Here is a 13,641-nt window from a genome sequence, read left to right as displayed (position 1 = left end):
AGTTTGTGCTGGTTGTGGGGCTTGAACCCAGAGGCTGGACCCTGTACTTGAACGATTTCCTTTCCTGCCCACCTGCCCCCCAAACCAGTACTCTACTGCTTGAGCCAAAACTCCACTTCTGGATTTTGGGTGTTTAATTAGAGATAAGAGTTTGACAGACTCTACTGCCTGGTTTGACTTTGAACTAAGATAGTCAGAAAGCTCTGTGATATCAACTGTATAGACTTCTCTTTTGAAATGAGAAATATTAGGTGGAGTTTATTGTAAAGCTAATATTTGACAATTTTTAAAAGATGAGAATATATCCAGCAAAAAAGCCATAACTTAAATAACTCAGCAAAAGTAGGTACACTGAATCATTTTGGAATTATTTTTTCTGCTTGGAAAGATTATTGAACTTGTCGTTCCTTTTGTGGAAACTTAAAGGCACATTTCACTTTTTTTGTTGGTCGTGGGGATTGATCTCTGATCCTGGGCACTGTTCCTCAGCTCTTCAACTCAAGTTGAGCACTCTACCACTTTAGCTCCAGCACCACTTCTGGGATTCTGATGGTTAATTGAAGAAAAGGGTCTCATGGACTTTCCTGACCAAGCTGGTTTTGAACCACAATCCTCTAGTATCAACCTCCTGAGTAGCGAGCATTACAGGCGTGAACCATCAACACCTGGCTCATATTTGCATTTATGTGCACTGAATGACACTATGTAGACAAAGCATGGAATTTTGAACCAAATGATGACATTGCAGCTTTTCCGAAAAACTGAGGTAGCAATAAATATGTCCTCCTTTTCCATGTTGTTACATTAATGACTCATGGGACCCTTACATTAGCATCTCTGCCATCTGTATAGGTGTATTTAGTATCAGGAAATGTTCATAGAGAAATACAGAAAGATTGAGATTTTAGAAAGCAAAGGAGATTGAGTAGGAAAAACAGCATAGAAGGAGATACATTTATCACACCGAGATTAAGAAGTAGCCTATGAAATTTAGAATTCTAAAGGCAATGAGGAATAAGCTTAGTTGATCACTAGTTCTTCAATAACAAAAAATGGTTCTCTAGAACAGTTTCTGGTACACCTTAATTACTATCATTTATTCCTTCCATCGAGTTATTCCTTCTCTTCTGTCACAACTGTTAATTAGCCTCTGCGTTTTTGGTACCAAGATTGACCAAAAAGATTTCCAAATGTCACTTAGACTATGCTTCTCTATGTGATTAGCAGTGACCACACAAAATCCTGGAATCTTTGAATTTCCAGAATTAATCTTCACCTGACATCTAAGCACATTCCTGGCATTAGTTGCTTTGACCTAATTACTAAAACTTTTTTTTTTTCAACAGAGTATGCTAATATAAGTAAAGTACATGAATAAGGGACTATTGTCAGGTGTCAGTATGGAAGGAGCAATTATACATTCAAAGTATGGTTTCTTTATTTTGCATTTACTAAGTGGTTTTTTATTGTGAAAATACTGTACAAAGGAGTTACAATTACATGGGCAAGATAAGGAGTACATGTCTTATCAAGCATTGTTGCCTCCTCTTTGTTTCCCCTTCCTATCCCTTACCAACCCCCCATCCTTACCACCTCCTCACCAAAATTGTAAAGTTCGTTTTTCAACATAACGATTTGTACTTCTCGTTATTGCAATGGGTCCAATTGTATCCCTATTTAAACGATTTGTTTTTGCCATTCCCCTCCACAAATTATACCAACATTAAATACAGTGAAAGCAGGGGTTATATCGTGGGGGAAAATACAAAGCAACAAAGAATTCATCTTATAAATATATTAGAAACAGTCACATGAAGGAAAAAATTGAATACTTTATTTATTGCCAGTCCACGGGCTTAAACTAAGGGCTAGGGGATTATTTCTCAGCTTTTTTTTTCTCAAGGCTAGCACTCTACCACTTGAGACAGAGCACAACTTCCAGAGTTTTTCTGTTTATGTGCTACTGGGTAATTGAACCCAGGGTTTCATGCATGCTAGGCAATCACCATACCATGAAGCCACATTCCCAGAAACCTAAACGAATTTCTTAAGATGGCATTACATTTTGATTCTGTAACTATGTATCATAATTTTGTCCAGGTGCTAGAAAATGATGTATAAAACAGTACAAGAAGTCCAGTCAGGTTGGATGGAAAATGAATAACCGTCATGGTCTAGCCAGGGTACAGAGGGGCTTACGTCATGGAGCTGTTTCAACAGGTTGAGCGAGACAGGTCCTGACCCACAGCCCACTTCAAGAATGAGAGGGCCACCATGGATTCTAGCCACATGGGGACAATGGGCCACCTCCTCCAGCACACATTCAACCAGTTCATGTGAAAGAGAGGTACACTTAAGCCATGTGCCGGTGGCTCAGAACTCTAATCCCAACTACACAGGGGTCTGAGATATAAGGATCATGGTTCATAGCCAGCCTGGGAAGGAAAGTCTGTGAGACTCTTATCTCCAAAGATCCACCAAAAAACTGGAAGTGGTGCTGTGGGCTCTAGTGGTAGAGCACTAATCTTGAGCTGAGGAGCTCATGAACAGTGCCCAGACCTAGAGTTCAAGCCCCATGACTGACAAGAAATGGACTTCCCACTACAAGAAGTGGACTGAATAGCATCCATTTTCCTAGGGAGCATGATAGAGAAGTCAGGCCGTGCTTCCTTTGAACTTGAGGTCATAAGTAGGTCACCCAACTTCTCCATGCCTTGTTTTCCTCAGTTGCAAAACTCAACACAGTGAAGGATACCCGTCCTCATGGGGATAGGGTAATGATGAAAGAGAGCCATGTTTTCTTTCATAATCCCACACCTGTTGTCCAATTAATAACAGGGGCCACCTGAGACCTTTCCAGGTATCTTCCTGTCATATGCTCACAGAATTGTGGAGAACCTTACATGAAAGCCACTCCCTCTGTTCCTAGCCATGTTCCAGAGATCCCTCTGTATAAATCCCTTGTTTCCTCACAACTATCCTGTGAGGAGACTAAGTTCCAATGGTTGCGGCCCTACCCAGAGCTTTATCTGTGGTCAAGAACCGGCTGCCATGGACTAAGAGTTGGTAATAATCCATCTAACTGCTGACTGAGCATGGCTCTACGTGTCTAACATCCCAACTACCAAGGATCAGGTCTGTTGGAGCATGCCTGTCACAGATAGGAGGACAGCCTGAGTTCAGCCCAGCCTGAGCATATATTGTTTGTTTCTCAGAAATGCACAAGAGAGAAAGGTGGCTCCTCAGAACCAGGGAGAGGAAACAAGCAGGGGGTCATGGTGCTCCCAGAGGGGTTTCTGACCCAGGTTGGGAATGGTGTTGGGGCAGCCACTCACCTGTGCTGTTGGGAGAATCTGTTGGCAGCTGATCCAGGTAGAGTGAGCAGGGATGGCAGAGGCATTTCAGACACATGGGCCCAGAGCAGAGGACCCAGGGCAGGGACCAGGTCAGGGCCTTAGGCCGGCTGAGATTTGAAATCCAGCACCGCAGGAAGGGGGGGGAAGGGACTGGGGCATGTCAATTTCCTACTGTACTCTAAAATTGCCTTGAGTCTCTTGCTCACCACTCAGCCACCTCTACCTTCCTTAACTGTTGGTAGTAGTGTAAACTAAAAGAGGGAATCCTGGTGCTACCAGGCATCCTGGAATGTGGGCGTTGCCACCATTCTTGTATCCCATTGGTCAGAAAGGAACATGAAAGAATGGGGGTGTGGCTAGAATCCTGTGATGCAATCACCATGGGCAGAGTCAAGTTGACAGCGGCTCTCTCAGCCCTTTTCCCAGGGAACTCTGTCCCATTAGGTTGGGGACAAGAGGGAGACCCACTTTAGCTGGATGGCTGCACATATTGTTGTTTATGTCTGTTTGTTGCCAGTCCCGAACCATAAACTCAGGATCTGGGCACAGTATGTGAGCTGTTTTTGCTCAAGGCTGGCCCTCTACCACTGGAGCCACAGGGCTTCTGGCTTTGTTGGCACTGAAGTTGGACAGGGATCTCAAGGACGTTCCTCCTGAGGGTGACATTGACCATGATCCTCCCATCACAGCCTTGTAAGTATCAAGGAGGACTGTTGAGAGCCACTGGTGCCTGCCTAATCATTGGTCTTGATGATGTTCTTGGACAGACCAGTGAGTTCCTTATCCTGGGCTTTAAGTGGTGGGAACTGGAGCCCACAGTTCGAATACTGGTCCTACCACCTCCAAATGGCAGGAGATCCTCAGAAACTTGTCCTATCCATATGGTTACCAATGTAATGTGATGTATGTCATGATTGAATGGGCAGTTCTTGAATGATTCTAGGATAAAATTATACACAATTATATTATAGGACACTAATCAATTTTTATTTAATACTTTATTAAGCATTTAAACAATCACATTCATAAAATGGAGTAATAATGAAATACCTAAGAATTGGGCCTCACATACTATAAAGGTGCCATTTTTCTGCCAGTACTGGGATTTGAACTCATGGTCTGAGTAACACTGTTGTACTGTGTAGGAAGGGGAAGCTGGCCTCCTTGAAGTCAAGAAATTCAACTCTGTTTCTTAGGCCTGAAATCTATCCCCACCTATTCATGTACAATTTACATATATGATTTATATTTATATGCATACGTTGACTCCATATTCCATTTGGTGTAGTTATTTTTTTTTGTTTTATTTATGTATTGACCATTTATTTTATTGACTATTATGGCACATAGAACATTGGTTACATTGATTACATAGGAAATACGCCTGCATATGTATTCCACTTCATACCTGACCCCCAGGAAATTCACAGAAAAAGAAAACGTGTCACCATAAGCGTCTTACTCAAGGATTCATTGTTTGGGAGTTCTTGTATCTGAACTCATGGCCTACAGGGCCAAATTCATGAATGGGTGAGTGTGAACACGCCCTCCTGGGGCAAATTGAGCAGACAGGCTGTTCCCAGGACTTGAGATTGAGCCCAGGAGTTAACAAAATATGAACAGATTGACATGCAGATGACAGTACACTAATAAATATATATCTTTATAGAGTGCCAGAGATGTCTATACATTATTCAGTTCTATATACTACATTCCTACCAATTCTTGGGTATATATTATGCGTCCATGTAGTTAATGTTATTTTTTTCATCCTTAAACTATTAATGAAATCAATCATTTTCCTGAAATTATTGCATTCCTGTAAATAATAATATTCTTTTAATGCTTAATAAATATTAAATAAAATCAATCAGACTCGTGAAATCATGCTGTCTAATTTTATAGGAGCATCTTTCACGATCAACTCATTCAACTGTAAAATTGACAAGATTCCATTGTTATTCCTATGGAAGGGAACCAGTTTGTTAATATCTCCTGCCATTGATTGGTCAGGTCCTATGTTGCCATGTGGGCCTATGGCTTCCTTAATGGTCCACCAACCTTCAGCAATGCAAGGTGATGTACCCTTTGCAACAGTGTCATTCAGACCCAGGAGGGTCACCGTTCAAAGGAAGAAAACGTAAAAAAGCCACATTTTTTTCTGTGCATTCTTTTCCCTGAAAGGCCTGAGTGTCTAGGATCCCATCAGCAACTGTGGGTCCAGTGGCTGAACCAAGGCCTAGAGTGATCAAAGCTGAGGTACAATTGCCACGACCGGACGTCAAGCCCTGTGCTTTACAAAATAAAAAAGACATACATACATACATACATACATACATACATACATACATTAAAAATATTTAAAATATTATGAGGATCCTTGGCTTGTAATTCTTGCCATTTTTCTGCCAGGCCTGGGATTTGAACTCAGAGTCTGGGGAAATCTGCAGCACTGTGGTTGATGGGAAGATCACCGTGCTGGAAGACAAGAAAGAAAGGCCTGTTCCTAGGGCCTGAATTCAAAAATAATATTCACATACATTTTAAATACCTGATTTATATTTACATGCACATGTTTACTGCATGTTGCAGTTAGTTTATTCATTTTTATGTTTTATTTCTTATGCATTTGAGTGAGTATGATAACACGTATAACATTTTTTGCATCCTATTACATAAAACATAGATTTGCTTATGTATTCTACATCATTCCTGAGGCCCAGTACTTTCACTGATAAGGAAAACAAGTGGGACAATTGGCTTTTCCACCAGGATTAAGTTTTTGCCAGTTCTGTGACTTGAACTCAGGGTCTAACAGGCCCACTTCATGAAAGGGTAAATGTTAGCACACCAGTCTGATGCAAGTGAAGTTACTGGGCAAATTTGAGGACCTGAGATCAAGCCTAGGAATGGCCAATATATAAACAGATAGATGTTTAGATTGCAGTGTGTGTGTGTGTGGGGGGGGGGGGGGTGTGCATGTGTGTGTATTAACATATGTATATGCATCTACAAAGGTTTACAGAGAGACATTTATGTAGATTCTAGTGTATAACCCTATATAAAGAGTGATGTCTATATCTTATTTTTACATAAGCTATTACTACCAATTATTTGGTCTAAAATTATGCTTCCATTAATTAATCACAGTAGAATACTTAATAAAGAATTAATCAATGACCTATATTTATTGCATGCAATCTTATATTGTAATGACTATCTAATTAGTACTTCAGTTAGTACATTTCAAACATTCTATTAGTGTTCCTATAGATAGGAACAAGTTTCCTAAGATCTTCAGCCATGTGTAGGTGGCAGGCCTAGGATCGATCTCAGGGCCTAGCTATGTGGGTTAGACTCATGCTTCACTGACAGCCCCCCAGCCTTCATCCATGCAAGGTCACATACAATTTTCAAGCCAAGTCATTGAGCCCCAGGAGTGTCACAGTGCCAAGGAAACAAAAGTAAACCTGTTGTGTAAAATTACCTGGTTTTTCCTCATCCATTTTTGTTGGTTTGCTTTATTTTTGCCAGTGCTGGGAATTGAACTCGGGTCCTAGGATCCCTGGTTCAGCTATGGGTGTAAAAGCTGCATCCCAACCTAGGGTAATCATGGTTTAAGATACAATGAAATGCTTCCTTGAGCAAAAGGAGATCAGGGAAAATATCTAGACTCACAGTTCCAGCCTCAGGACCTGCCACAAAAAAAGAGCCAGTAACTCCATGTGTCTGTGTATGTATGCATGTATTTGAATTGGTGAAGATCCAGAGTTGCTATGTAGAAAGGCAACTAGCTAGGAAATTTGCTTTGAATAGAATGATTTCTTAGCAACAGAGTGTGCATTCAAGACAGTGCATGTTCCAGAGCTCCCCTCACTGTTCCCAGTTAACCTGAGGGGGTCTCCATACCCCAGGTTGCTGGAAGAAATCTGCCTCATTGTTGGATCAGGCAGACAAAAAGATTCACTCTTGTGCATCTGGGTAACAAACAATTCATCTAAGCCAATTAGTGAGGATGAGTGTGCCCAGGCTGTTAAGGTTAGGAGAAAAAGCCCTCTTTGTGCCCCAAGCTATTTCTCTCCCCAGTGCTCTGTTTTGACTGGAAGCCTTCATTTGTGCCACCTGCCATGGCAGACCAAGTTCCCTATACTCATCCTGTCTTTGTAAAACTATGCTTCAGTTTTGAAACAAAGTGCTACCATTAATTCAACAGTTCTTCTGGCAGACAATTAGGGAGCTGAACACAATGAAATGATTCATTATTGGCATCGGTGGCTCCGTGTGTGTATGTGTGTGTGTGTGTGTGTGTGTGTGTGTGTGCTCACACGTGCACACACGCATACACCAGTCCTGGTGATTGAACTATGGACCTAACCACTGTACCTGAGTTTCTCCTGTATAAGGACCGTACTCTTCCACTTGAGCCACACAGCTACTTCAGGCTTTTTTTTTGTAGGGAATGTGGTACTGAAGATTCAAACCCAGGGTTTCACACATACAAAGCAGTCTACCCCTAAGAAACATTCCCAGCAATCCACTTCAGATTTCTTTCTTTCTTTTCTTGTAAGTTGGAGGAGTTGAAGTCTGGGCCTGGGTGCTGGCTATGAGCTCCTCATCTCAGTCTAGCACACTACCACAAGAGCTACAATGCCCCTTCAGGCTTTCTGGTGGTTTATTGGAGATAAACATCTCAAGGAATTTCCTGCCAAGGCTGACTTTGGACCGTGATCTGGGATAGTTTTGAAATGAGATCCTCAGCTTCTGGAGCAGGCAGAATGATAGACCTAAGCTAAAGACATCTAAGCCATGACACTTTGCTGCAAGTGGGTCCTTGGCTCAGCATGGTAAAACATTAGCGTTGAGCCCAAGAAGAAAGTCAGCATCTAGGCTCTGAGTTCAAAGTTCATGATGGAGAAACCTAAACCAAAACAACTGTCTGCAGGCAGAAGACAGTCACTAGAGTTTAGTACAAATATAAATTTGGCCCTGCCTTGGGGACATATCTGAGCCTCAACTTTCTTATATGCACAATCATCTTACTTGTGTAGCTCTTATAAGGACCAGATGAAAGAATACAACTCATGAAGGACTTAGCACATAGCACCCTGTGAAGGACTCAGCACTCAGTACCCCATGAACAACCCAGAAGTACTCAACACCCAGCACCCCAGGAAGGACTCATCACATAGCTATGTCCCACAAACTGTCATTAGAATTAGGGTGCTTTCATCAGTATCACCATTCCTTCAGATACACTTCACAAACCGCACAAGTTCACATCTAGTGGTTTAAAGGGGTGTTTTGTGTGGGGAGTGTCATCAGCCTCAGGGATTTCACTCATAGTTTGGAGGTACTGTCCTAAGATCTTTTCCTCAAGGCTAGATCTCTACTACTTTGAGGCACAGCTCAGAGTCTAGCAGACTTCCTGCTAGGGCTGAGTTTTCAACCCCCAGTGTCTGATCTCACCCCCTGATCAGCTAGAGGTGAGCCAGCAGTGTCTGGTTCCATGATGCTGGGCTGCAGCTGTTGACCTCTGGCTAAATCATGTTAGATGACAGCCGTCAGTTTCAGACTCCCAGGTTGCTCTGTGATGAGTTATTTGAATTCCTGGCTTTCCATAACTGCAGACAGAACATTCTAATTTGTTTTTGGTGCCAGTCCTGGGGCTTGAGTAAGGGCCTAGACACAGTCCCTAAACTTTCATTCTCAAAGCCAGTGCTCAACTGCTTGACAGCATATATATATATATATATATATATATATATATATATATATATATATATATATATATATATATATATATATATATATATATATATACATATATATATATATATATAGGTGTGTGTGTGTGTGTATAAAACAAGACAGAGATGTCTGTATATTATTCAAGTATATATATAATATTACTACCAATTATCAATAAATTATTCCTTCCTGTATTGAAATATTATGGTAGAACACATAACAAAGTATTAATTGAAAATTATTCAATGTAGTATAATTATTGTGTATAATTTTATAATATAATCATACACTAATGTAATTGTTACTTTACAACATTCCATTCATAAGGATGTATATCGGAATGCATTTCTTAGGATATCCCACCATTCATAGGTGGGAATCCTGGGATTCACACGCTGGTTTGGGCTATGGCTTCCCAGATAGCCCACCAAACTTCAGCAGTGCAAAGTCATGTACACTTTCCGAACCCTGTCATTTAGACCCAGGATGGTTGCAATGCAAAGGAAAAACAATGTAAAACCGCCTTCTGATACTTTCAAGTTTTAACCTTCTCCTTTTCTCCCCCTCTCTTTTTTTCTTTTTTCTTTTTGGTTTTGGGGCCAGAACTCTGGGTCTGGGTGCTGTCCCTCAACTGTTCAGCTCAAGGCTATCACTCTACCACTTGAGCCATAGCAGTACTTCTGGCTTGTTTCTGCTTATGTGGTACTGAAGAATTAAATCCATGGTCTTATGCATGCAAGGCAAGACTCTATTACTGAGCTACCTTCCCAGCACTTCTCCTTTTTTTTTTTTTTTGCCAGTCCCAAGGTTTGAATTCGAGTCCTAGGGTCTCAGGATGGGCTCTGGGTCCAGAGGCTACACCCCAGCCTAGGATGATCAAAGGTGAGGAAGAGTTACCAAGAGGTGAGTTCAAGCCCCAGGCCTGGCCCAAAAAAATTAAGGCCCTGGCTTGGAATTTGCACCAGTTTTCTGGCAGGCCTGGGATTTGAACTCAGGGTCTGGGTTACTCTGTGGCACTTTGGGGGAGCAGAAGTTCACCATCATTAAAGACAAGAATTTCAGCCCAGTTTCCAGGGCCCAAATTCAAGCCCCAGCACTGAAAAAAATAATATTCATATATGAGATCTATTTACAAACATGGGTTTACTCCATAGGACATTTATTACCCATATTTTTTATTTTATTTAGTATCATTACATATATAACATTTATTACATTTATTACATCTTATCACATGGATTTATTTGCATATGGATTATGCATCATACTGCGACCCAGGACATTCACAGAGAAGGAAAAAAATGTGTAAAAATTGGCTTCTGACTCCACATATAAAATTTTGGCGATGCTGGGATTTGAACTCACAGCCCACAATGCACAATTCAAGAAAGGATCAGTTGTAGTCCAAAAGCCTTTGGCAAACTGAGCTGCCAACCATTTCTGAGGACCTTGGAACAAGCCATACTAGTGGCTGATAGATATACATATAGGTGTAGATATAGATATGGATATAGATATAGATATAGATAGATAGATAAATAGATGTGTAGTTTGAAATATATATGAGAGAGAGACAGTGTGAGGATATTAAATTATATATATATATTATGAATTATTATTAAATTATGCCTCCATTTAATGAAGTATCATTGTTGAATACTTTTTTTTTTTTTTTTGGTCCAGTTGTGGGGCCTGAACTCTGGGCCTGGGCGCTGTCCCTCAGCTCTTCAGCTGAAGGCTAGCACTCTACCACTTGACCCACAGTGCCACTTCCGGCTTTTTTTTTCTTTTTGCTTATGTGATCCTGAGGAATCAAACCCAGGGCCTCAGCCATGCAAGGCAAGCGCTCTACCACTGAGCCACCTTCCCAGCCCCTTATTGTTGAATACTTATTAAAGCATTAATGTAAGAAAAGTAGTCAGTATTCTTTAATTGGGAGAATCATACAAAATAGCTAGAGTGGAAGACATAATCCAATACTTTTTGTGTGGCCGTCTATAAAACAATCATGAACTAACTGTAAATTCAATTGTTACTTTTATAATATTCCATTAAACATTCACTTGAATAGGAAAGACTTTCTCAAGATCTCCCTCCATTTGTAGGTGGCAGCCCTGGCATTGGAACTCCAGGCCTGGGTAGTTTACTTCAAAATGCAAACCATTAGGATGACATTATGAAGATTTCAGTTTGTCACAATTAAAAAAAGAACAAGAGGAAAAGAAAGCCAGGTGTCATTTGTTCCTGCCTGTAATCCTAGCTCATCAGGAGTCTGGGAGTTAGAGAATGCCAGTTTGAATTCAGCCAAGAGAGCAAAGTCCACAGCACTCTTATTTCTGAGGGATCAAAGTAATAAAAACTCATTATTAGAGGGGCTGTGGCTCAAGGGAAGAGCCCTACCCTTGAGCAAAAGGAGCTCAGGGACAGTGCCTAGGCTCATAATACAACCCCTGGACCTGACTAAAAAAAAAAAAAAAAAAAAAAAAAGCAAAATAAAAAACAATTAACTCCATGTTTCCCCATGTATGTACGCATACATTTCTATCGGTAAAGGTCTAGAATCCCTATGATGAAAGGCATCCAGCTAGAAAATTTGCTTTGAATAGAATGATTTCATAGCACAGACGATCCTTTCAAGACAGTGCATGTTCCACGGCCCCCCTTACTGTTCCCAGTGTAGCCAGAGGTTTTCTGCACACCCCAGGGTGCTAGAGGAAGTCTGCTTCATTGTTGGAACAGCCCAACAAAAGGCCTCACTCAAGTAGAGCTTTGTACCAAAAAACTCCATCCTGGCAAATTAGTGAGCAGGAGTGAGGGCAGGCTCTAAAGGCCAGGAGAAAAAGTCCTCTTTGTACCCCAAGCTATCTCTCTCCCCAGTGCTGTTTTGACAGGAAGCCTTCATTTGTGCCACCTCCTGTGGCAGGCCAAGTTCCCTGCATTTATCCTGTCTTTGTTAAACTATGTTCCAGTGTTGAAATAACCTGCTACAATTATTTCAAGGGTCCTTTTGGTAGAAAACAAGGGAGCTGAACCTAATGAAATGATTCATTATTGGCAATGGTGGATTTCTTGGTTTCTGGAAGCTTGCTATATCTAAGCATGGGTGTAATATCACAATGCTCCCTGTCATTTAGGACTGGTGGTGATCATTAGGTATTGAAACATTTGACCTCTCCTAGTTGGGCCCCGGATGGGTAGGTTTTGGGGTTGAACACAGGGCCTGAGAGCTGACCATGAGCTCAGAATAGAAGCTTAGTGCTTTACCATTAGGTGTCACACCTTCACTTCTGGTATCTGTATTTGTGTGTGTGTATGTGTGTGTTTGTGTGTATCTGTGTGTGTATGTCTCTGTGTGTCTGTGTGTGCATGTATGTGTGTGCATACACTTCTCCTGGAGCTTGAACTCAGGAACTGAACACTGGACCTGAGTTTCTCCGGTACAAGGATAGCATTCTATCACTTAAGCCACACAACCACTTCAGGCTTTTTACTAGTATGTGATACTAAGGGATCAAACCCAGGGATTCATACAGACAAAGCACTCTACAACTAAGACACATTCCCAGCACTCCACTTCAGGTTTCTTTCTTTTATTGGAAGTTGGAGGAATTTATATCTAGGCCTGGGTGCTTTCCTTGAGTTCTTCAGCTAAAGCCAATCGCTCTACCACTTGAGCTACAGCACCCCTGGAGGTTTTTCGTAGTTCACTGGAGAAAAGCCTCTCAAGCAATTTCCTGCCCGGCCTGGCTTTGGACTGTGATCCTCAACACTCAGGCTCCTGAATAGCTAGGATGGCAGGTGCGAGTCACTGGCTCCCAGCTTCCAGTTCATGATTCTAAGTGGTGAAAAGGAGATAATAGTCTCATGGGATCTTTTGGGTCTGGGATAGTTTGGAACTGATATCATCATATCTCAGCTTCCTGAGTAGGCAGGATGACAGACCTCAGCTACAGATACCTAGACTGTAACACTCTGTTGCAAGGGGGTCTTTGGCTCCACGTGGTAGGGAGCTAGCCATGAGCCCAACAGGGAAGGGTCAAGGGCTAGGCCCTGACTTCAAGGTTCATGACCGAGAAAAAGAAACCCAAACAATTTTCTGCAGGAGACAACTCACTAGAGTTAGGTACAAACATAATTTTGGCCCTGACGTGGGGACATATCTGAGCCTCAAGATTCTCTACAGTACAATCATCTGACTTGTGGAGCTCTTACAAGAACCAGATGAAAGTAGGACTCAGCACACAAAACCTCATGAAGGACTCATCACATAGCTGTATCCCACACTCTGTCATTAGAATTAGGGTGCTGTCATCAATATCACCATTCTTTCAGAGACATGTCACAAACCACACAAAGTTCACATCTAATGATTTAGAGGGGTTTCTTTTGGTGGGAAAGTGGAGTCAGCCACGGGGATTGCACTGAAAGCCTAGTTACTGTCCTAGGATCTTTTGCTCAAGGCTAGAGCTCTACCACTTTGAGCCACAGCTCAGAGTTTCGCAGACTTCCTTCCAGGGCTGGGTTTTATACTCACCAG

Source organism: Dipodomys spectabilis, unplaced genomic scaffold (genome assembly GCF_019054845.1).
Source record: "Dipodomys spectabilis isolate Male_0828 unplaced genomic scaffold, ASM1905484v1 ptg000303l, whole genome shotgun sequence".
NCBI classification, from domain to species: domain Eukaryota; kingdom Metazoa; phylum Chordata; class Mammalia; order Rodentia; family Heteromyidae; genus Dipodomys; species Dipodomys spectabilis.
This window is presented reverse-complemented; position numbering follows the sequence as displayed.